General features: G+C 42.0%; 1 pseudogene; it reads left to right on the top strand.

Moving 5' to 3' along the window:
* The first annotated feature begins 4486 nt into the window (after window positions 1-4486).
* LOC147446084 (monodehydroascorbate reductase 3, cytosolic pseudogene) lies at window positions 4487-5456 on the top strand (annotated as a pseudogene).
* Window positions 5457-23969: the final 18513 nt, after the last annotated feature.

Below are 23969 nucleotides of genomic sequence, written 5' to 3'. Positions count from 1 at the left end.
GAGACAAGCCATAGCAGATGTAAGTTGTTCTCCAGATGTTCCATATGGAATATCCAAATGTAGGCATCTTCCAAGCAGCAATTCCTTTATAATAAATTTTCGTAGATGTAAAAAACTGCAACATTTGTTGCGTATAACAATTTTGGATTTGTTGAAAGGCAGTTGATGAACATGTAAGGATATCCTCCATTCCATTACATCTGTTGCACTTCCCATCACCTATGTTAGGATTCAATGCTCTTTGGCTAGACCATAAACCTTGGTGCAGGATCAGCCAGCTGAGAAAGCTGTGTTTAATGGGAAGGGGAAAGTCCCATACACAGTTAAACCTGTATATCCGCTATTTTGAGCTCCATGGTACATTCCATTTTTGATTGAGTTTAGCCTTTAACTCCTCATCAAAGGGCGGTACCCTAGAATAGGCTTGAAAAGCTTTAACTGCACACTCTTGAGCAAAGGCTTCCTTACTATGTGAGAAGGGAGCATTCTTGACGGCCTCTCTTGATCTCTCAATCTTGCAAGATAGATAAGGACTGCATCTAGGAGACAACTTATATCTATTAGAGATGAGCTCTACTGACATTAATTCTCCATTTAGATACAAATCTTTCTAGGTTTTCACACCAACTTTAAATCACTTGTGGGTCTTTATAGTAGGAGCAGTTCCTTCAGTATAGGGGATCATACCAATCCATATAGAATCGTGTTGCAAAAAGTGATGGTTAAGAAAGGCAGAAGGAGCAGGTCTTAAATTAGATTTTTAAACTTCAAACCAAGAATTCTAGATCTGGACTGTAACTGGACTGACTGCAAAGGTTTGATATTCAGGTTGTTCCATCATTTGTGCTCTTGCAAGGAAAACTTGTGTGTCTTCTAAGTAAACTGGCCCAATAGTACTCACTTGTTAAAAACTTGATCACCCATTTGGTTGCAAGCTTGATTGCCAAATGTTGAATATTGAAAATGCCCAAACCACCTTTGGTTTTGTGATAGCGGCATTCCTCCATGCCACTTTAGGTATTTTCTAGGTGTTCTCATTGCCACCCCACGAGAATCTTCTAGCTAGAGTTGCTACCCGTCTCAATTGCACTATCGAAGGCTTCCAAGAGGAGAGAAAATAGATCAACGGAGGAAGAATATAATGGTTGAGAAAAAATGTCCTAGCCTAAAAGTTATGCTGAAAAGACTGCCACTGAAAAATCTTTTTCCTAAACTTGTCCAACACCAAGTTCCATCTCTGTGCCAAGGAGACTTTAAAGCCCATTGGTATGCCCAACAGTCTAAATATCTTGCCATCTTCTAGGACTTGGAATCTTGCCTTAGTCACTACATTTGGAATGAAACCAATGGAAGCCTTGAACCCTATTTTGTGATGATTTACCTGTGAACCACTGGCCATGCAAAACAATTTCAGACATTCAAGAAAAGATTCTACAGAGCGAATGTCAACATTAACCAAGGCATTTGTGTCATCTGCAAGCATTTGTAAGCAAAGATCACTTTCAAACACCTTAACTCTTATGCCTTTCAGCTTGCCATCCACCATTTGTCTTTTAACTAGCCGTCCCAATGTATCAGAGGAGATAGCGAGTAGGAGAGGGGCAAGGGGACACCCTTTCCTAATAGACCTCATCACAGTAAAATACTTTCTGACAGTTCTCCATTGATTGCAATCCTAGCATAAGCATTGCCAAAAAGAATATGCAAAAATTTAATAAATTGCCTCCCAACACCCATATCAAACAAAGATATAATATAAACTCCCACTTCATCCTGTCATATGCTTTGTCAGAGTCAACTTTGAAGAAGAAGAAATCCTAGTCATTTTCTAATGCATGTTCCATACCTTCCCCTAGGGAAATGATTGCATCAAGGATGATCCTTCCCTTGATAAACCCTTTCTGTTCATGAAGAATAAAGTTGTTCATAAAATGACTCTATCTCCTAGATAAGGTAAGAGCAAACACTTTATAAATTGAAGTCAGACATGAAATGGGCATCCAATTACTAAAGGCCTCCTTATTGCCCCCTTTATGGATGAGTTTGACTACTCCAGTATTCCTACTGGCAGAAAGAACTCCTTGTCTATTAGCTTCTTGCCACACTACAAAAAGATAGGGAGTAATAAAACCTTGATATTGGATGTAAAATTCATTTGGAAACCCATCTATACTAGGAGACTTTTCAGCCTTGAGTTTACAAATACTTTCGCTAAGTTCACCTTTAGAGGTGGGTTGGTCAAGGAACTGTGCTATGTTGGAAGCCACATCCTTCATTCTGACCTAAGAAATCAAAGATCTAGCGTCTTGTATGCCCTTATCTCTTTAGGCTTACTTGAAAAAATATTTGTAAAACACTCATAGGCTGTCTTCAGATTCTCTTTATGAGATTGAGCTAAAACACCTTCCTTATGTCTAAAAAAAGGGACAAAATTCTTAGCTTTCTTTTTCTTGAGGAGATCATACATATCTTTAGTAGGTCTATCATTTTTTCCAGCCCAGAACTCTCTAGTGAAAGCAAGGGTACTACTAGCATCAAGGAGCTATTCCTGCCTAAGGGCTTACCTTAACTCTAGGAGCTTTGTGGGAGGAGGGTCAACTTTGATGGGGAGAGAGAGAGAGAGAGATAGAGGAAGAGAGAGAGAGAGAGAGATTCTATCTCCCTCCCCCTCCATCCCTCTCTCCCCCCTTCTCTCTCTCTCTCTCTCTCTCTCTCTCTCTCTCTCTCTCTCTCCCCCCCCCCCCCCCCCCCCCCCCCCCCGAAAAGGGGCTATATTTTGTGTACATAAGAGACCTCAGGGGATGCTCAATGGCCTATCTCCTAGAGGAAGTACAAAGGAGGAGTGACACTATGTAGGCTACGTAAATTTCACGGTGGTCTGTACAATGCATGTAGAGCAAACCACTACGAGGGTGCATGATGCCATGTGATGTGGCCCTAGATCCTAATGAAAAACATCGATGACCGCGCCCCATGTGTGGAGAAAGAGTCATCAACACTCCTTCCCTGCCCTGGAGGAGCCGACTGAAGAATCCCACTAAATGCAAAAATGGATTTCAAAATGGTGGGCGTAGGGGAGTATTATGAGCTCAGAATGTGGGCACATCGAGCCTTCCACATGGTCCAAAGCGTGATGTTGCATATCGTGGTGAATATTGTGTGTCGCTAGTAGAAATGTAGCTGGTGATCTGCATCTGGGATCATCTGAGATTGCCTAGTCTATAACCCAAGGGAGTAAGCATGAAGAATGGATATGTGGGCAAGCTTTTAAAAAAGGTCTGTAACCCCAAAAATTGCAAAAGCCATGCAACTGCCCCCCCATGTCATGAACCCATTAATCAACAAACAACAAATTGCCATCCACACTAGCTACACAAAAGGACAAACCCAGAAATAGTGCCTCAAATATTCGGGCTTTGAAGTACATCTCTAACAAGTTGGGTCATGACTAGTGAATGCCGACCAAGTACCAACAAGTAATTGTACATGTGCTATCATCCACATGAAAAAACATATCCTACGGCTGATCTAGAGGGTCCAAATGCATGAACAAAACTATCTCTAGAAGGCGAGGAGGATGCATTGATCCTGCCAAGTCTTTGATTGGCATGGATGGTGAGGAGGGCGCCAAGTCGGCAAAATAAGTCTCCTCCCAAGGAAAAAAAAGTACGCAAAAAAGGATAGAGGGCTTCATCATGGCTCAACGAAGGCCATTGCCACTCATTAGGATACCACTCCAAGTGAACAAGTAGCTTTCCTTGCCAAATCCACGGTCTCCAACGTGGTGCTTCCCCAATGGTGACAACAGGGTCAACATAGGATGAGCCCCTCTGCGGATCTCGTAGGTAGCTCCAATCACATGTGCCCCAATAAGGAAGCTCCTAACCAATAATGTAAAGAGAGTGCTTGCCCATTATCTCATCTAGCACAATCAATGTGTATCCTCTCGCCTGAATCTTTCACATACGCATTCCATACAAGGGGTTGCCTCTCTACCTCCTCAACATATGAAGGCCGCTGGCGAATCAAAGCAAGACGTAACTCCTTCCAAGTCCGTAGGCAGGCAACGCATACATGATGAAAAATGAGATGTATCCAAGGGTGCATCTCTCTCTCTCTCTCTCTCTCTCTCTCTCTCTCTCTCTCTCTCTCTCTCTCTCTCTCTCTCTCATCTCAAGCTCAAGTGGCCCCTTAGGGCTTGCGTTGTGTGTGTGTGTGTGTGTGTGTGTGTGTGTGTGTGTGTGTGTGTGTGTGTGTGTGAGAGAGAGAGAGAGAGAGAGAGAGAGAGAGAGAGAGAGAGAGAGAGAGAGAGAGAGAGAGAGAGAGAGAGAGAGAGAGAGGAGAGTATATAGCTATTGTTATGAGAGAGAGTTTCATTCACTCACACACTTGCCTATATCGGGCCATTTGGACAGCGGGCTTGCTATTATGGTGCATACGCGTGTAATCAATGTTCCTCCTCTCTCGCTACTAACTTTGCTTAGATATGGTAGCCACGTTCTACAAGTACATCATCCTCAGAGGCGGCATAGCTATTGTCTATACTGCAAGGGAGTTTACATATTTGGGCGTCCATCCTGGCGAGCTTGCAAGTTGCTATTATGTCAAAAGAGGTTGTCGCTCCATATGAGAAACTTGCATTGAGTAAAGCTTAGCTTTCCCCTAAAGGTGCTACCAGGCTTCCCAGATTCCACACCTGTGTTGGGAGTAGAGGGGAAAGGTTGCTACTTGATTGGTACGCAAAGAAAGGAATTGAGCTAATTTTAAGCACAGAGATAGTTAAGGTGGACCTAATAGAAAAGACTCTTGCAAGCTGATCTCATGGTATTTTCAAATATGGTACTTTGATAATTTCCAAGGGGGAAACCTTCATCAAGATGAATGATTTTGGTGTCCAAGGAGATGATGCTAAGGGTATATACTATCTTAGAGAGATCAATGATGCAGACTGTCTTGTTGAGGCAATCTGTGCAAAACCAGGTGGGAAAGCAATGATTGTTGGTGGAGGCTATATTGGTTTGGAACTTGTTGCAGATTTGATTATCAACCAGGGTTATGATGTGTCCAAAACCCTGGTGTATGCCTCATCTCTTCACATAAGAAATAGCAAAATTCTATGAGGGATACTACCAAAAAAAAGGCATGAAAATCTCTAAGAGAACAATTGCTACATGCTTTAGGTATGATGCTTCTAAAAATGTGAACCTTGTGAAAATGAAAGATGGTAGAGAGCTCCCTCTTAATATCGTTGTCACTAGTGTTGGTGCATGGGCACTCGTAAGCCTATTCAAGGGGCAGTGGAAGAAGAAAAAGGAGGCATAAAGGTTGATGCCTTATTCCAAACAAATGTTCCAGGTGTCTATGTTATTGGTGGTGTGGAAACTTTTCCTATGAAAATCTATGGTGACAAGAGAAGGGTTGAGCATGTTGATCATGCAAGGAATTCTGCTATTTAAGAAGTTCATCACAGGGGGGAGGGAGAGAGAGAGAGAGAGAGAGAGAGAGAGAGAGAGAGAGAGAGAGAGAGAGAGAGAGAGAGAGAGAGAGAGAGAGAGCACAGGATGTGGGTGGAGAAACTCACCACAACGTGTGAGAGAGCCCCTTATTCTTCTACCTTGTAAAGAATAAGGTGTGTACAAGTGATGGCTGGTCGGACGCCTTTAGCACGTCTGACCATGGTAAGAGGCACACCGCCTTTACCTCAACCATCTCCCACTTTAAAAAAAAGGACCTAGCAATATGTACATGAGGTATAGAGAGGAATCTCATCTCATATGTCCACTGGCTCTCTCAAAGTTGATACATGTTGCCGTACAGGCTTTAGCGATGTGCGAAAGCGTATATCCTTGCTAGGATCAGCATGCATACCGTGCATGTATCTTGTAATGACTTGCACTATTCCTTGATGCATCATGCTAGTGTCATTCATTGCCCAACTGACAATCCCAACTGCAAACATTCCCATTGGTGCTGCTATGTCGGATCTCGACACTAAGAGGTCGTACATGAGAGTCCCCAAGGCTGATGATAAACGTGTTGTCAAAAAATCTAATATCTAACCAACCCAAATGATTTCCTCATATTAAATTGATCATTTAATGTGGAAGAATAAACGGGAACAAGGGTTAGAATATAGACATGTGCTTATGGATCTATCTCAACACGGGGCCAAGGTTAAAGGGGTCCAAATGAGAGATGGTATGTCAAAGAGCAATGCTAGCTAATGGAGCTTAAAGAACTTAGGGTTAGCCTCATTAAAGACCTCCAAAGTTTAGTGTTAAAATTCCTTTGACCTTAGGCAAGTTATGGTTGTGCTTGAGGTGGGAACCCAGCCCAAGCTTGAGGTGCTTGTCATGTTTGCTGACTAAGGTGCTTAATGACTAAGGTGCTAAGGTGCTCCATGACTAAGGTGCTTAAGGGGTTCAAGGTGTTCCAAAAGTCAACTTCATCCCTACTCAAGGGGGGGCGAGCCCTCATTGTAGGAGAATGAGAGAGAACACACACACCCTCACACAAGGCAAGCTTGGTCTAAAGAAGCAACAAGGACACTTGTCAAGTTCCTCTCCATTTTTCCCTCATGGTGTGAATAGAGCTAGTGGTTGGCCTCTCAAGGGGTCCAATGAGATTTTAGCTAATTAAATTAATTGTTTAGGCATTTATCAAGTCCTCTCTCTTAAAGGGGAAAGGAGGACACTTGTCCAAAGACTACCCCTATTGCTTGAATGGACCCAGGCTTGTGATTGGCTAGGCTTGAGAGAGCCAATGAGCTTCACACATGAGCTAAAAGAGGGGGTTGACCAAAGAATCTAGGGGCTTGCTTGCAGGGTATACTCCCCCCCCCCCCCCCCCCCCCCACACACACACACTCACTGTGTGAAGTGCAAAGTGCAACACACACACACACACACACACACACACACACACACACACACACACACACACACACACACACACACACACACACACACACTCATTGTGTGAAGTGAAAAGCACAAGAGCTCCATCTCCTTCTCCAAGCTTGTTAAGAAGTTGAGAGCCTACACCAACACTCTTGGCTATGGAATGCAAATCCAACCAAGAGCCATGCTTCAATTCTTAAGCTTTCCATCTTCTTCATCTTCATTAATATGCTATTATGCTATGCTAAGCAAGGAGAGTGATGATAAGTGAGGTACTATTTCTTTCTCCTATATGTTTCTTCCTCCTCTTCCCTCCCCTCATTCTCCACTTGCTCTCTCCAACTTTGAAGGTGTTTGAGGCCTTGGGACTGAGGCTGGGGATGGTTAATGCTTTTACAAAGATTATGTTATGCTCGTGATGCATGAAGCTTTCCATCTTCATTGCATCACCTAGGTCACAAGGAACACAAAGATTGTAGTGTATCAAGTCTCTCTTGATGGGAGAATCTATAATACAAAAACTTATTGGAGGGGGTTTGGCTCCACATAAATATGATCCTCAAAGGTTGTCAAGTTCTCTAATCTCTCTCTTGCAAAAAGTTAATTAAGTATTATGGTTATGTTGCTACTGCTAATCAAGTTCACCCTCTATGTTCTCAAAGTAGTCTCATAAAAATGCTCACTCTTATTCTCTTAATTCCGCTATTCTCAAAGTTCATAGGCCATTTCCATTACACATGCAATCTCTACCATCATATCCATGCCAATCACATCAACGCAATGTGCAGTGACCTCTACCAATCTATCTATAGTAATATGTATCTCAACCCTCATTGCATCACCACAAAAACTAATCACACATGAACGCATCAATTTGAACTCCAAGGTAGTCGTCACTCATTCACTGTCCATAGAGACTGTATCCACATGTCCTGGCATCACCATATTAGCTTGTAGCATGAGCATGTCAAACAACACTATATCACTCATCTCCATAGTAGGAGGCATCTCTGTCCTAAGAGGATCAATCTGCTGTGTCTGGCTAGAGCATGGCCATTCTAACTCTGCATCTATAGACATGTCGTGCACAAGACTTTGGATTCATTCGCAAAAGATATGTGTCTAGTCTCTTGTTGACATTACTGTAATGTAATTGAGACTATGTCGTCTCACACCTCAGATCCATACATAAGGTAGACCAAGCCACTACGACCTCCCCTCGCAATCACTAACGATCCACACTGCATCAAGACTGCTCTCTAAGCAATAGCTGACATCCACTGTCTCTCAATTATCTCATTGAGATAAAACTGTGTCTCAACTGAGGAACATATCGCACATGACGAAGTGTGTGTGATGCACTGCTGGGAAATGACAAACATACATCTCCTGCACCCACTACCCACTATGTTACACACTGAACCATCAACAGATCTCACACAACCAAGCCTCCCACTACATGGTGTGACGTGGAAAGTAGCACCACCATCTAGTAATCATTGTTGAGAAAGTTGTGATAACTGACAAAAGTGTGCCTAGTACCAAAAGTCACAGTTTTTTTCTTGTTGACACCCTTGACTTGGATAGTACTATTAGATAGGGATGGCTTTCCCAACTGACACCACACTCCGTATGACAACAGATTATATTTAGCACCAGTTTCTAACAAGGCATTATATAGCACTTTTCCATAGGTGCTATTAGTTCAGTAGGGTATTTTAGAGATGTGTCAGAGTCCAACCAATCATCCTCTATTTCAACGTGGAATGCATGTGTAACTCCAAGGTTAGCCTCTCATTGCGTCTTATGCGTTGTTGTCGCTCCTTAGCCTCAGCTCGAGCTTGTATCTTCTTCAATTCTGTTTGTGTCTTGGCTGCCTTTTTTTTATGGATGGCACGTAGCTCCTCTTGGCTTAAAGGATCGTAGTATCTTTTAAATTTTCTCCCATTGAGGAATCCAATGGTTTCAACTCCATCAAGAGTCTCCACACGAATGGTACCTTGTGGGGTGATTTCATATACTCTCTATGGTCCTTTTCCCACATATTTCAACTTTTTCTTCTCGTTTCACACTCCATACATAAGGACTTTATCATCAACATTGATATCTTTGTTCTTTAGATGACGGTCAAACCATTTCTTCCTCCTATCTTTCTCCATAAGTGCATTTTGCACAGCCAATTGCCTTTCTTTGTCTAACCTTTCAAGGATATATAAACGCTCAATCAAAGGGCTACTGTCCCAACCTTCTTGTAAAGATATGCATAGCCTAGGAATTACAAATTCCCATGGCATAATTGCTTCTTGGCCATATACCATTTTGAATGGTGTACAATTAATAGCCACTTTGTAAGAAGTATGGTTAGCCCATAAAGTTGATGTCACCTTCAAATCCCAATCTGTGCGATGAGCTTCAACTATTTTGGTAAAGATAGAAATTAAGGTCTTGTTAGTGCTCTCAATTGGCCATTTGCTTGTGTGGATAATAAGGTGTGGACTTATGGTGGGATATCATGCAGTTTGTCGTGAGTTCCTTTATCACTCCATTTATAAAACAAGTACCATTGTCACTCATAATCTCAAAGGGACGACCAAATCTTGTAATAATGTTCTCAAAGAGAAACTTGGCAGTTGACCTTGCATCAGCCTTATGTGTCGCCTTGGCTTCCACCCAGTTTGTCACATAGTGAGTGGCAACGATAATATACTGAGATTGAGTGTTACAAGCTGCCGGACTTATTGGGCCTACAAAATCTAAACCCCATTTTTCAAATGGTTGAGTCACTTTAACAGGATGTAAGGGCATCTTATCCTTTTTTGGTGTGGTCTTGTAACGTTGGCATTCATCACATCCTTTTGCAAAAAGTAATGCATCCTTGACTAAGGTAGGCCATCAATAGCCTGATTGCAACACCTTTCTAGTAGTTAGTTCCCCTGAGAAATGTCCTCCGGCTATACCCATGTGGGCTTCTTGCAGTATGTATAAATACTCATCCTCACAAGCACAATGTCTAAGAATATCGTCCTTCCTTAGCTTGTAGAGAGTTCCTACAATGAGAGAATAAGGTTCACATTCTTTTAATAGTTTTTGAGCTATATCCTTACGAAGCTCTTTGGGTGGAAAACCGTTAACTAAAAAGCTCACAATCTTCTCACTCCATTCAGGCATGGTCTCGACTAGGAATAGGGAAGTATCAGGCAATTTATCATCGACTCCAGTATGGGCCTTCACCATTGGGTATGCGAGACAAATGATCCGCCATGACATGCTTTTACCAGGTCTCACCACAACAATAAGATCAAACTCAAGAAGAATCAACAACCATTGTGTAATTCTCCCGCGGAACAAGGTTTATTTTCTAGATACAACAAGGCTTGATGATCCACATAGAAAACAAACTTGTTGGCAAGAAGGTAGTAGCAAGATTTCTTCACTGTGTAAATCACAGCTAAACCTTCCCGCTTTGTAGTGATGTAGTCTCTCTCAGCATCATTCATTGACGACTTGCAAAGCTAATGGAGTAGTCCAATTTATGTTCTCCTGGTTGAGCTAGAACACACCCAATAGCAAAGTTTGATGCATCAATATGCACATGGAAAATTACATTCCAATCGAGCACTTGTAGAATAGAAGTGCTAGTCAAGGTTTTTTTCAATGACTCATAAGCATTGTCACACTCCGCGGTCCAGTGGAACTTAATAAGAAGCTTGTACAAATGACAAGCTATCTTGGCAAAGTTTAAAATAAACCGACGGTAATAACCAACATGGCCCGTGAACCTTTGAACTCCTTTATAGTTTTAGGTGGTGGAAAATCAACAATGGCTTTAATTTTGCTCTCATATGTGGAAATCCCATTTTTGGCCACTATATGTCCTAAAATGACTCCATGTTTAACCCAAAATTGGCATTTGAAAGGGTTTAAGGAGATGCAATACAATTTGCACTTCTCAAACACTTTTTGTAAACATGATAGATGTTATTTCCAAGAAGAATAAACACAAAGGTCATCTAAAAAAGCTTCGCAAAACTCCCTCAAATATTCTCTAAAAGCAGTGTTTATTAATCTTTGGAAGGTAGCAAGAGCATTGGTTAAGCCAAAAACCATAACACAAAATGCTCCGAATTCGGTTATAAAAGCCGTTTTAGCTTGGTCCTCTAGTGCAATTGTGATTTGATTGTATCCAGAGTACCCATCTAAAAAGCTATAAGCTTCCTTCCCTGCAACTCTTTCAAGCACATGTTCTGAATATGGCAGGGGTAATGGTCCCTCCTAGTGGTTGGATTGACCTTTTTAAGATCCACGCACAGTCTGAGTTTCCCATTCTTTTTCGGCACAATTTCTATTGGAGACACCCATTCTGAGTGCTCAATAGGGTACTTGTTACTACAATTAGATAATTGTGCAGTGGAGAACAAAAATCGATACTTATTTGCCTATTTGTCCATGCTTGTTGCAAGGGGCGTTTTCAAAACCATTCAACTAGGATTTTTGATGGTTGGGCATACACATGAGGACATAGATGCAATATTCAGTAAGTTTTCAGAGAAGTTGAGAGTTACACAAACTTATACTTTGTCTCATTTGATGGATACACTAAGGAATAGCTCATCTTCATCTCTATTCTCCATTTATGCTCACAAAGGTCCCTGATTTCAAGCAATATTGTGATGGTTGTCTTTGTGATGGACAAGACATACTTGTTGGCCATTCCAAACCTCTTCAATTTAGGTTTTTTATGAAAGATGAGACACCCATGATGAAATATAAGGCACATGTAGGTGTATCAAATTGGAGTCGAAGTATTCGCCTTTGGAAAACTGACATAGAAGGAAATCCAATGTTACCACATGCAGATCCACCTTTGGTACCAATGGCAGAGGATGTCAAGGCCCATGAAGAAGTGATTTCAGGGTTGAAGAATTATATTAAGTTTTGGCAAAATTTAGGAAATGGTTCAAGTGTGCCACGATATTATAGGCCCGTGATAGATTACTGGACTAAGGTAATTGATAAGCTTGGAAAAGAAATCATATCAGAGGGAGTCTTGTACGAACAATTTTGGCCAAAACGCAAGAATCTTGTCACGAACAATGCACCACAATGAGCTTACAACTAGGAGCCGAAAGATTCCTAGTTCTTGAAGAGCTAAATGACCATTCCTATCATCCTCAACGAGATAGACCAAGGGAAGAGTTTGACCCTCTATCTAATGTGCACCAAGGTGACTTTATTATGCTACTTCCAAGGGACATGGATATCTATCCAGTTTGGCTTGCAATGGATTTATCAAGCATTGACAACGAGCCTACATCACCAAACTACATAAAAGTTTTGATTCAATATTGGGCACCTTGTGCAAGAAAGAGTGGGATGACAGATACTCAAGCTTACACTAATTGTTGGAAGGATTTTTGGGTTGTCAACTATAAGGACCCGCAAGTGTGGGATTCTGTAGATGCGATTGTTTGGTCTTGGACACCCAACAAAGAAGGCCCATTTTCAAGGATTAAGATTCCAGAAAGGCATGCTTTAAAATCTAAAACTGGCCTTGCTCCTGCACATCATCAACCACACTTGGATCAAAGTTTGGACATGGCATCCAATTTGGATTAGATTATATGGAGCTTCTATTGTTACTATAATGGTTGTAAACAAGACCTTTGATTGTAGTAATCTTTCTTTCTTTTATTTAATTACTAGTATTTATTCAAATTCATGCTTTGTGCATCCTCAAATTTTGGTGTTTATCAACACCACAATTCTTCAAGATTTCAGTCTACCCCATCAGCAAGTATACCAACAATTTTCCCATTTTAAATGGAAAATTCCCAAATTACATGAATTTAGTCAATTTGCAGATTCCCATAATGAGGGATTTTTGCCATAATACCTAATATGGTCTTATTGGACATCTCTTGGATTTCCACTCCAACAATGAAGCAGAATATGTAGCTTTAACTCTTGGGTTAGGGTGGTGCGTGACACAAGGTATTCAACGGTGAAATGTATTTGGTGATGCCATGCTTTTAATAAAACAAATTCAAGGAACTTGGCTTCTAAAAATCATAGCTTGCTAGACCATGTGTGCAAAGTTAAGAAACTTTTAAGGAAGTTTCAAGTTGTATAATTACATCATGTCACTCGAGCAAAAAATCAAGAAGCAGATGCTCTAGCTAGGGAGAATCTACAAGATGCAGATGCTCTAGCTAGGGAGAATCTACAAGATGTTCCAGTGGTGGGCTCTATCAAGTTGAAGCTACCTCTATTCCAAGGTAGCAAAAAATCAAGAAGCAGATGCTCTAGCTGGGGAGAATCTACAAGATGTTCCAGTGGTGGGTTCTATCAAGTTGAATCTACCTTTGTTCCAAGGTAGTGATGCTATGCCTGACATCATGAGTTTCTTGGACACAAGAGAGTGTCCTAAAGATCTTACTAAGGCCAAAAGTAGTGGCTTGTGCGCAAGGCAACAAAATACCACCTTATCAATGACGACCTCTGCTGCAAGGGTAAGGATCAAATTCTTAGGCGTGTGCCTCTCTCTAGAGAAATCATTGAAATTATTTCAAGTTGCCATGATGGTGTTTGTGGAGGGCACTTTGCACTTGACGTCACCAGTAGAAAGGTTGTACAAGCCAGGTTTATGTGGCCTAGTTTACAGAGAGATGTGCATCATTGGTGTAAAACATGCAAAGAGTGTCAAAAGGTAGGGGATAGGAGGCTCACATATGAGCCACAGACTCCTATAATCTTATATGGACCATTTGAGAAATGGGGAATTGATGCCATTGGACCTTTGCCAAGGAGCCAATCATGTAAATTGTATATCATCATGGGTGTGAACTACATGACTAGGTAGGCTGAAGTAGTTGCTACCACCCGGATTACAACTAAGGAAGTGGCTAAGTTTGTATTTGAAAACATTTGTTGCCGTTTTGCACTCCTGTTGAAATAATTTCTGACAAGGGATCAGGTTTTAGAGGAGACCTGGTAGGAGAGCTGATGGAGAAGCTGGGTATCTCATGACGATGCTCAACTCCCTACTACCCACAATACAACCATTTCGTGGAAAAGGTAAATGGTATGATCTACAAGATCATCACTAAGCATGTAAATAATCACAAAAGTGACTGGGACAAGCATCTTATGGCTGCACTTTGGGCTTATCGCACTTCATTTCGCACATCCCTTGGGTTCACGCCATATCACTTGGTGTATGGTAAGGAGGCCATTTTACCCGTTGAAGTACAATTCTCTAGTCTCAGGGTGCTAGCTGGGCATATGGAATGCCCTAATGCTCATCTCCACAACCACATTATTGATCTAGAAAGGTGGTGATGGTATTGTGATCATGTGATTAGGGTTCATGCTACTAGCATGTAGCGCAAGGGTGTGTATGTGTAGGTGTGTGGGTATGTGTGTGTAGTGTGTCTGTGTACAAAAGAGGAGGCCTCCATTTATAGGCCAAGAGAGTGATTAGGAAAGAGATTACAAGCAAGAGGAGTTATCACAAAGTAAACTCAATTAGAGGCATTCCCCCAATGAGAGAGCTCCGTGTGCCATGCTTATTGACCAATTTCCTCATAATTGTCTTCATCATGGCGAGCTTTGTCTCCATGCCACCTTCCATAGCTTGAGTCCAAGAGAATCACGATAAAATAAGAGAAAATTCAGCAATAATGGAGAGAAAACTATAAGAAATTGTGTGTGTGGATTTGGATAATCATGACTTCTTCCCTTGTGGACAAATAGGCTCCACCATTTTGGCAATATATCCCAAACCGTAGCTCCAAAAATTATTAAAAAATAGGGACAGAAAAATCAGCTTGTTGCCTACAACTTTGCTTTTGAAAATTTTTTTCAATTCGGAATGAAAAAAATAGAGAAAAACCCACAAAAATATGTGTCCGTCTTTTTCCTTCCAAAAGTCTTCAAGGTGGTCCCGTCTTGACTTCATGTGCAAGCCTTGTGTCCACAAGTGAATCATGCTTGAATTTGATAATACTTTGTTGACTCCAACTCAATAATGCATAAGATTCTTCTCCCTTTCACTATTGGATTTTACTCTTCACCTATAGTGATCGTTAGGTAGTGGCCGTCGGGTAGAATCAATATCCAGTGATTTTTTTTTTAATTTTCTTTTCATAGGGTTTGTTCCTACCTCTCCTTATTCCGAGATCCAAATGTGTCAAAACCATAGCTATGTACAAAATATAAACATAGATTTAATGCATCAAGTTCCTTCTCATCCGCAAAGCCTTGAAGCCTTGCCATAAGTGCATACCAAGAGAGAGGTGGAGAAAAATTTGAAAAGCGGTCCTCATTAGCCCTCCCCTTGAAACTAGAGGCATTTATGTCTCTAGCTCTATATTTGATCAAACCTCAAACAAAATGAGCACCATATCTCCACACACTTGTAATGAAGGATTGAAGGCACGATTTCAAGAAGAAGAATGACAGCTACACTCATGATATTCCTCGCCATCGACTCCCATCCTTCCATTATGCCTCCTACGGTCTTGTTCCCTTCTCATCTTCTCTCCCTATGCTACCTATTGTATTCATCTTTTGCAAGCAATCAGCACACTCCATCTTGGTGCCATACCTTGTGTCGTTTGAGATATACTTCATTGTGAGTATGGTTAATTCTTTTTTCTTTCCATTTTGCTTATGTTGAGGTGTGCGGATTTGCCACCATACACACACACACACGCTCTCTCTCCCTCTCATATTCCTATCATCTTGATACTTGTACCTTAAGGTGTGCGGATTCGCCACCTATGGTATGATGCACGAGTAGCAAGCCCATTCTCACTCACTCACCATTCCTCTCATCTTGTTTCCCGACCACCCCATCCCACACTTGGGCGTGGATCTTGAAATTGTTTTCCATGGCATGTTTGATTTTGTATAGGTATGCGTCCTAGCCGCATATCTTGCTAGGTGGTGTCCCTATTGTGTACCTCCCATGATGAGGCCATCGTGCATAGTCTTGGTGTAGAGGCCACCGGGTCTGTTTTGCGCTTCCGCCTCTCATTTGGTGCCCTCACGAAGGAGGGCTTTGCAAAGACCTTCAGTCAACAAAGAGTAGGGATGCATGCCATGAGTCATGGATGAGTGGCTACAAGAATTTTCAAATTGGAGGACTGAAGAAGAGGAGACTATAGAAGCACTCAAGGCCTTCAGCAAAGTAATACTACCAGGTTGTAGCGTCGTTGACATCCAAAATGTAAGCTCCCCTTCTCACATTTCTCGTGCTAATTGAAAATCAAGAGCATCAAGAGGGACGGCTACAAAATTTCATCACTGTTGTCAAACAAATCATTCTATCAATGAGTGCCAACAGAGGAGGTGAAGAAATAACGGTGAGTTTTGCTTTTGAGAACCGCATCAACACTCTCACATCAGTAAGACTTTGTGTAGCACCAAGTGTTTTCTCTCGAACGGTCAAAGAAGAGTCGTCAACTACATCAACCACAAAGTGCAAGCCACAAAGCCTAAAGCATTTGGTGGAAGCAAGCGGCCTACGCTCTCTGTAGGCCTAGAGAGTTCAAGTCAAGTATGACAACCCAAGCGTCGCCGCCGCATGCAAAATGGAAAGCCAATTGAGGTAGACTATTCTCACCCAGTCTGTTTTGAACCCAATATGGAGGATTATGTGGACTTCAGCAAGACGTAGAGGCCTGTGGTGAAGGTGTCACCTTGTCAACACTTAAAGTATGAAAATCTAGTGGTTAAAGCCTTTCCTTACACCCAACATGGATAACAACAATAGGCATAAAGTCTTTCCTTTTTGTTTCTTGTAACACATGCATGTAAACGTGTACATTGATAGGAAGATATTCTACCAGCAAAAGATTGTTTTCCTATTCAGAGCAGAGATGCTTGATGAAATCCTTAGATCCCCACATCCCATCATCTTGCCCATTCTTGATTACTACCACTCTTTTGATGTAAGCATCTTTATTTTATTCTAGCCTTGTGCTCTTCTTAGCTCCTACTCAAGTTTTCCACCCAGGTATAAACCTTTATCAACTAAGTCATTCCAAAAAAAAAGGGGATTAAAAGGAAAAAATTGTAATTGTCTGCTCATGATTTACTACCATGGCAAGTGTCTCTTTTCCCACATTCAATGGCAAGACGGGAGAAGACATCACCACTAATTTTCTGGATAACTTTGACATCGCTTGTGTGGTTTCCAACAAGGATGATGATGCCTCACGGCTACAAATCTTTTCTCTACTAATGAAAGTAAAGGCCAAGTCTTGGTACAATGCTTTGCCCCAAGCTACCAAGGATGCATGGGACCTACTACATGCTGCATTTGTGAAGAGGTTTGGTGGAGGCACAACGTCAGAAAAGTTATGGGCGGTGTTGATAGAGTTGAATCAGGGAGGTCTGCTAGAGTATGCCACTTATGAATCCAAGTTTGTGGATTTGTGGGAGTGATGGGTTGCCTCACTAGAGGAAGGTGAAGGAGCACCTAATTTCCTGAAGAAAGACCGTTTCATTGCTGGCCTACGGTCACCGCTTAAAGAGAAGGGGAAGGGGAGATTCCCTGCAACATATGAGTTGGCAGTGGAAGTATCCCGCCTTAAAGACAAGAAGTTGTGCATGCAAGCAAGAGTCAACGAGTCAGAGCAATCAAGCTCAGTCCAACTAACCCCAGTGACTGTAACAACCACTCAGAGAACCCAACCACAAGAGGCATCAAAAGAGCAGTAAGACCTGTTGAGTCGCATCACTACTCAGCTTGAGAATCTATCTGTGCATTTGGTGAAACAAGGGCATGCACACAATCGCAATCAAGAGGACAATGAAGGAAAAACCAAGAATACCACTGCTACAATTGTGGGGAGGATGGCCATGGAAAAAAGCCATCCCAAGTCATGACGTAAAATTAACATTGTAGATATCTCTTTGGGTGAATTCTCTAAACCATATGATTTGGTTCAAGATGTTTCTGTGAAGGGCCCAAAAATCACATGGGCCGAGTTACTCCACCTAGCACCTAGGGTGAGGAGACGATGGAAAAAGATGGTTAGCACGGGACGACCAAAGCCAAAGATAGTTGGCTATCTCTGGGAGGAATCTAGATGACATATTACCAGTGATGGATACTCACATCAAAGTGCAGCACATCTCCAATATCTACATCGATGGTGGCGCACAAATATGCGTCATGACTGAAAAAATGATGCACCGTTTGGGTTTAGAGGTGAGTCGGCCGGCACCATGCCGAGCCAAAATGGCAAATAATATAAAAGTTCAATGTGTTAGTGTTACAAATGCAGTTAGGATAAAGGAATTCAACACCGAGGTAGATGTGAACATCTTTGTCATGCCACACAAGGGGGAGGGCTATCCTATCATTCTAGGGAGGCCTTGGCTTATGGCTATGAGAGTTAAACAAAACTAGGACACCGGCATAATCCAAACGAAGGATGCCAAATGGAAACCAATACCTTACAGCATGAACTCAGGTCGACAACCCCGGGGGATTCGCTGTGTTTTTTCGTGCGGTACCACATGAGTGTACAATAGGTGGGTTTTTGGATTTTTTACATAAGAGTATACAATAGGCGTAGCCCCTCATTATTTCATACTCATACGTACACATAAGGGGGGGGAGGGGGGTTACATTGGGGCTACATTCAACTACCTGAGCCACCTTAAACACATAAGTAAGCCTCTCTCTGTGTGTGTGTGTGTGTGTGTGTGTGTGTGTGTGTGTGTGTGTGTGTGTGTGTGTGTGTGTGTGTGTGTGTGTGTGTGTGTGTGCATCGATGAATACTTTCATGGCATGGTGAAAGTAAGGGCAAACTTGAAATTCTCTCGTTTTTTGGTCAAAATTAGAAGCTTTTTTTGGAATTCCCAAAGTACCCATGTATCTATTTTGGTCGGATTGATCAAGCTTTTTTAATTTTTATTCCTTTTTGACAATTGAGATGCATTTTTGAGTGGTTAGCATGTAATTTGTCACATATTACCTCACAAAACAGGCGTTTATGTCCACAAAGATAACACATAAGTGTAGCCAACAAAATTTCAATCATTGAAGAACAAGAATACATCCTAATTCCTCTCTGTCGTGCCACACATTGTAGAGAGAGAGAGAGAGAGAGAGAGAGAGAGAGAGAGAGAGAGAGAGAGAGAGAGAGAGAAGAAGAAGAAGAAGAAGAGAGTTTTAACGCCGTAGGAAACTCTCCCAAGATACCTTAAAGATCTAGCCGACGAGGAGAGTTGAACTCAAGACTTGTTATGAGAGAGAGAGAGAGAGAGAGAGAGAGAGAGGGATGGATGGAGAATGTTAAATATGGTATTTATTATGCTAGTTCAAATGTAGAAATGACACATTGTGAGAACATAGATTTTCACTCTATATTTGTTTCACCACCTTCATGGCAACATGATGGTGTTCAAGCATTGTCTACCTGCACTATTTGAACATAGGGGATGCACGAGATCTATATTTTCTATCACCGCCGTTTGAATATGAGGGCAGTACAAGATTATTCCAAGCATCTCTCAAGTGCACGATGTGAACATAGAGAAGGTCGAAGTCATCTCTAGCCCTCTTCTTTTGTTGTATCGTGTGAATCCAGCCTACGTCTAGAAATCTTCATGCAAATTTGACTCAGCAACAAAAAAAAATCCTCAAATTTTGAGCATTTCCCAAGCTTTGTATGCGTAGAGAGCATTATTTACACACACGCACACACACACACACACACAGTGTCACAGGCTGCTATTGGGCGGTTAGCGAAGTGGGCACTAGAGAGAGCGCAACTTCACACATAGCCTGGACAAGCACTTGCACATAGACATGCTCGCAAGCACTTGCAACAGGCTAGAGAGAGAGAGAGAGAGAGAGAGAGAGAGAGAGAGAGAGAGAGAGAGAGAGAGAGAGAGAGAGAGAGAGAGAGAGAGAGAGAGAGAGAGAGAGAGGGCGCACATTGGGAAATACATATATGCAACTTGAAGAATTGAGATTGATATGCATGCGTGGGAATCAGCGACAGACATAGCCGAGCTTTCCAAGGTTTCTCTTTGTCCTCGCTCTCTCCCCCCACGAGTCACAGACGAGCTTCCAAAGTCCATAACCAGTTCCGCAAGGTATCTCTCCCCTCCCTCAGAGCCTCCGATCTAACAAGGTACTGTGCTTTACCTCCTTTTCCGTGCATGCTTCCGATCTATCATTTTTCCACTTGAGGGCCTGCTGCTTCAGCATGATCTACTTCGGCAAGCTCTGTCATTTAGATATTAGAGTTAATACTTTTTATCAGAGTTCCACCTTGGAGACTTGCCTAGTATTTACGGATTTTTTTCTCCATTTTCTCACATCGTCAGTCTCAAGCTATTGGAAAGCGGTTCATGTCCTAGGTTAGGCTCTTGAATCCTACATACTATGGTACTATCTGCCCATGCTCCTCGCTTGTCAATCTCTACGGCCCCATTAAGACTGCTAAAAAATGGAGCACTTTTCAATCAATGAGCCAATGAAAAAAGGCACTCAGGAAATTGTGGTTCAGACTACGCAACACCCATCTGCCAACAGTGCCTTGTTGGCAAGCTGAGTCACGCCCAATAGCTTCAACGAAGTTCCGACCTAGCAGCGTTAAGTGTGATGTCCAATGCTAGAAAAAAACCAGGGTACAATGTATTTTAACCGGCTAAAATCATAAAATCCCGGTTAGATTTTGAGCTTCCCTTGAAGAAAACCGACAAATTTCAGTTTTAGTGTAAATACCGGCAAAATCTTCAAACTTTGACCTAAAAACCGGTAGAATTTCAAGTTTGCCTTTATTTTCTTTGGTCAGGAAAAATTAGTCCTGCTGTCGCTTTGCGAGCTGGCCCTCTAACATGGCGAGCATGGTGGCCAACAGTCCGCTGCAGTCTGAACAGCTTGCAGATGTTGCTACTTGGGCGTCATTTTTGTGGGTTGGAAAAGTGCAAGCTGAGCGCGGGGGGAGGAGGGTGCAATCTGAACCCAGCCTACCTCTATCTCCTCTTCTTTGCCTTCTTGCACGCATATGGCCACTCCAGCATGGATAATGCCCTTGTTAGTCTTTCATTCCATTCCGCACCTCTGATACATCCTCTACACACCCTTGTATGGTCTCTATCTTTTGTGCAAGTCCAAATACACATATGCACACATACAAACACATTAATAGAGAGAGAATTTACTAAATCTTGCAATGTGTGCAGCTACCACACGCTTCACCATGAGTCCCAAGACTCCAACTTCTGCTTGTTCATGCCCTTGTACGACTACCTTGGAAATACCTTCAATCCGAAAAAAGAGGCCTTTCATGCCCAAATCTGACACGGTATGTAACGTTGTTGTGTAGCTAATAGTGAGCCAGTGGAAGCTCTTCACATAACAATGTGCTAATTGCAAGCTTTCATGCCACACTTCTCATGTGTGCATGCCGTAATCTATCTGACCACCATAATCTTGTATGCCGGAATATCAGTGGAAGTGGTTTTTGTAGACAACACTGTCTCTTTTAACTTTATTTGGTGTTTTAGGATAATTTTTAGTAGTAGCTGCATGTATTGTACGTGATCGATTTATTGATTTGTAGAAACCTCTGCAATGTAGATGAAATGAGGCCAAATGGCTGCTTTTAAATGTTGATTTAAAACTTCTTAAATGTACTTATTATGTCTATGAGGTGTGCATAGCACTGGTGAATGCATATATAAACATACAATGGTTGCATACATTTGTGAATGCATATAAAGTGAAGGATTCATGTTGGAATGTATATTATTGACCACATTAAACTGACATCTCTATGAATTATAATTAATGTCACAAAAACTGGACCACTTTCAAAAAGCAGGAGATGATGCTTGATCTTATCAACCATTTGTGCTCAAGGCTATTCATGACGTGGCCGCATGATGAAAGTCATTAAACAATTTAGCAAGCTTGATTGCCTTTATTATTGTTGTTCATTCTACACCTTTAAGTTGGAAGCCTAGGTGTTATGGGACGCCCATTTTTGGGCTTCCCGTCCTTGCTGTCCTCCCGTTCCCCTCTTCCCAGCACCGTTTGCTTATTTTGAACCCCTCTTATTTGAAAATTGTAGCAGCAACATCAATTTTTTGATAGAGGAAGCAATACTAGAGGCAGACAGGATTGGCGTCAAGGTCTTTAGTTTAACGGCTCTCAACAAGGTAAGTTTTTAGGTCTTTATGTTATGTGGATTTTGTTTTGTACTATAAGATGTAGCCATGGAAGTGTCTAGATAAGCACTAAACTGACGAGAACTCGTGGTGTATACATGCTTCAAGCATGCTAGCCGAAGGTACTTTTAGTAGACTCACATAAATATTGGCCATGTTCACACTTGGTTGGACATAGCTCGGGCACCCATCCTGATGTTTGTTGTATAGCTTTATGAGTGTGCAGTTAAGCTGTATAAGCCTTGAAGGTGCCGTATTTTGTGTGTTTGTGTAGAATGAAGCACTCAATGGAGGAGGAAAGCTCTTTCTGATGAAGCATCCTAATTTGAGGGTTAGGGTGTGCCATGGAAATACACTTACCGTTGCATTAATTATCAGGGAGATACCAGAGCATGTGACAGAGGTGTTCTTAACAGGGTCCACGTCAAAGTTGGGAAGGGCCATAGCACTCTACCTTTGCAGGAAAGGGATAAGAGTTCTCGTGAGTGGTGATCACACTTTTGTATTGCAAACACTTGCACACATATGCACATGCTCATGTGAAATGCGCTTATTTGACCGTGTGTGTTGTCTCCGTGTGTATGCGTGTCCAAAATTGTCCCATTGATCATTGATTCATTGGTACCAAAAGAGCCTCCTAACTAAGAAGTTGTAGCCTTGCTAAGTAAGTGATTGTTTGTGTACATGTTCCCATTGTTTGGAGGCTTCTATCTTGCACTGTAGAATAGCAGTATAGTGTCGTCAATTGCTTCACAAGCAATTCAAAGTTATGGGTTGTGTGTCATTAGTGTCCTATTGTTAGTTTAAGATTTATATAGTGTTGTGAAGGTCCTACCATGGTTTTGAGTGGCGTTATAAAATTAACTAATGGACCGTCGTACTCTTGTTTTGTCCTTCACCATCCTCCCTTTATAATTCCTCTTCATCATGCAATAATGTTTCATTGCTAGAAATTATATGTTAAACCTTAGAGCATGAAAAGCATTGGTGTGATAGACATATCAATGCCTCTACTACCCTTGGCCCTTTTTATTAATTCAAGAAAAATTTTTCTAGCCAAAATTTGTTGTCTCAGTTTGTTCTTTTGATTGTCTAAGGCCCCTGTCACACTGGGGCGCCTGTCCTTCGTGAGCTGGATGGCCTTGACCACCATGCCCTTGTGTAAGAGCAGTCCCGCTTACATCAACCGATGGAAATCTTGTCACACTGAGTGCAGGTGATAAAGTCAAAAAAGTTGCTCCGCGTCCAATCAGATTGCAAGAACAATGCGTGGGCTGAAGTTGGGTGGCCAAGGGAGGCCGGCACACTTCTGAGGAAAGTGTGCCGCTGAGGTGGACAGCCAGCTAAGCTAGGAAAAAAGGGGCAGCGACCCAGTGTGACAAGGCGATGCGTCGACACATAAGCTGATTGGTGGATTAAAAAAAAAGCGTCCTCTCCCTGCCCCAATGTGACACGGGCCTAATTTGGAACTCTTTATGTGGTGTCTTAAGGGATTGCTAAAATATCATTGCACCCAATATTGTAAGCCAACATACAATCAAGATCGACAATGAAAACACCAAAAAAACGACGGAGCAACTCTTGACAATTTAAGATGCCGGAGCTTCTCATGGCTAGGTGAGGAAAGCTATGAGGTAGCCAATGCACAAAGTCCACGCGGTCAAGGTAGCCCGTGCAAATGAGCTTGCCAAAGGCAGGACCTATGATCAACATGGCTACAAATGCTTGCAGCCATGGGATCACATGTCCTTCCCCATACTGTATTGTACTTTACCATACGACCATACAGTGGCAACCCTGTGCAATACGTAGACTGACTCGGCTGCAGGATATCCATGATGGATTGGCCATACTACTTGATGCCTTCTTCGA

This window comes from Adiantum capillus-veneris, chromosome 12, assembly GCF_014529385.1.
Source record: "Adiantum capillus-veneris isolate H3 chromosome 12, ASM1452938v2, whole genome shotgun sequence".
In the NCBI taxonomy this organism is placed as follows: domain Eukaryota; kingdom Viridiplantae; phylum Streptophyta; class Polypodiopsida; order Polypodiales; family Pteridaceae; genus Adiantum; species Adiantum capillus-veneris.
This window is presented reverse-complemented; position numbering and strand designations above follow the sequence as displayed.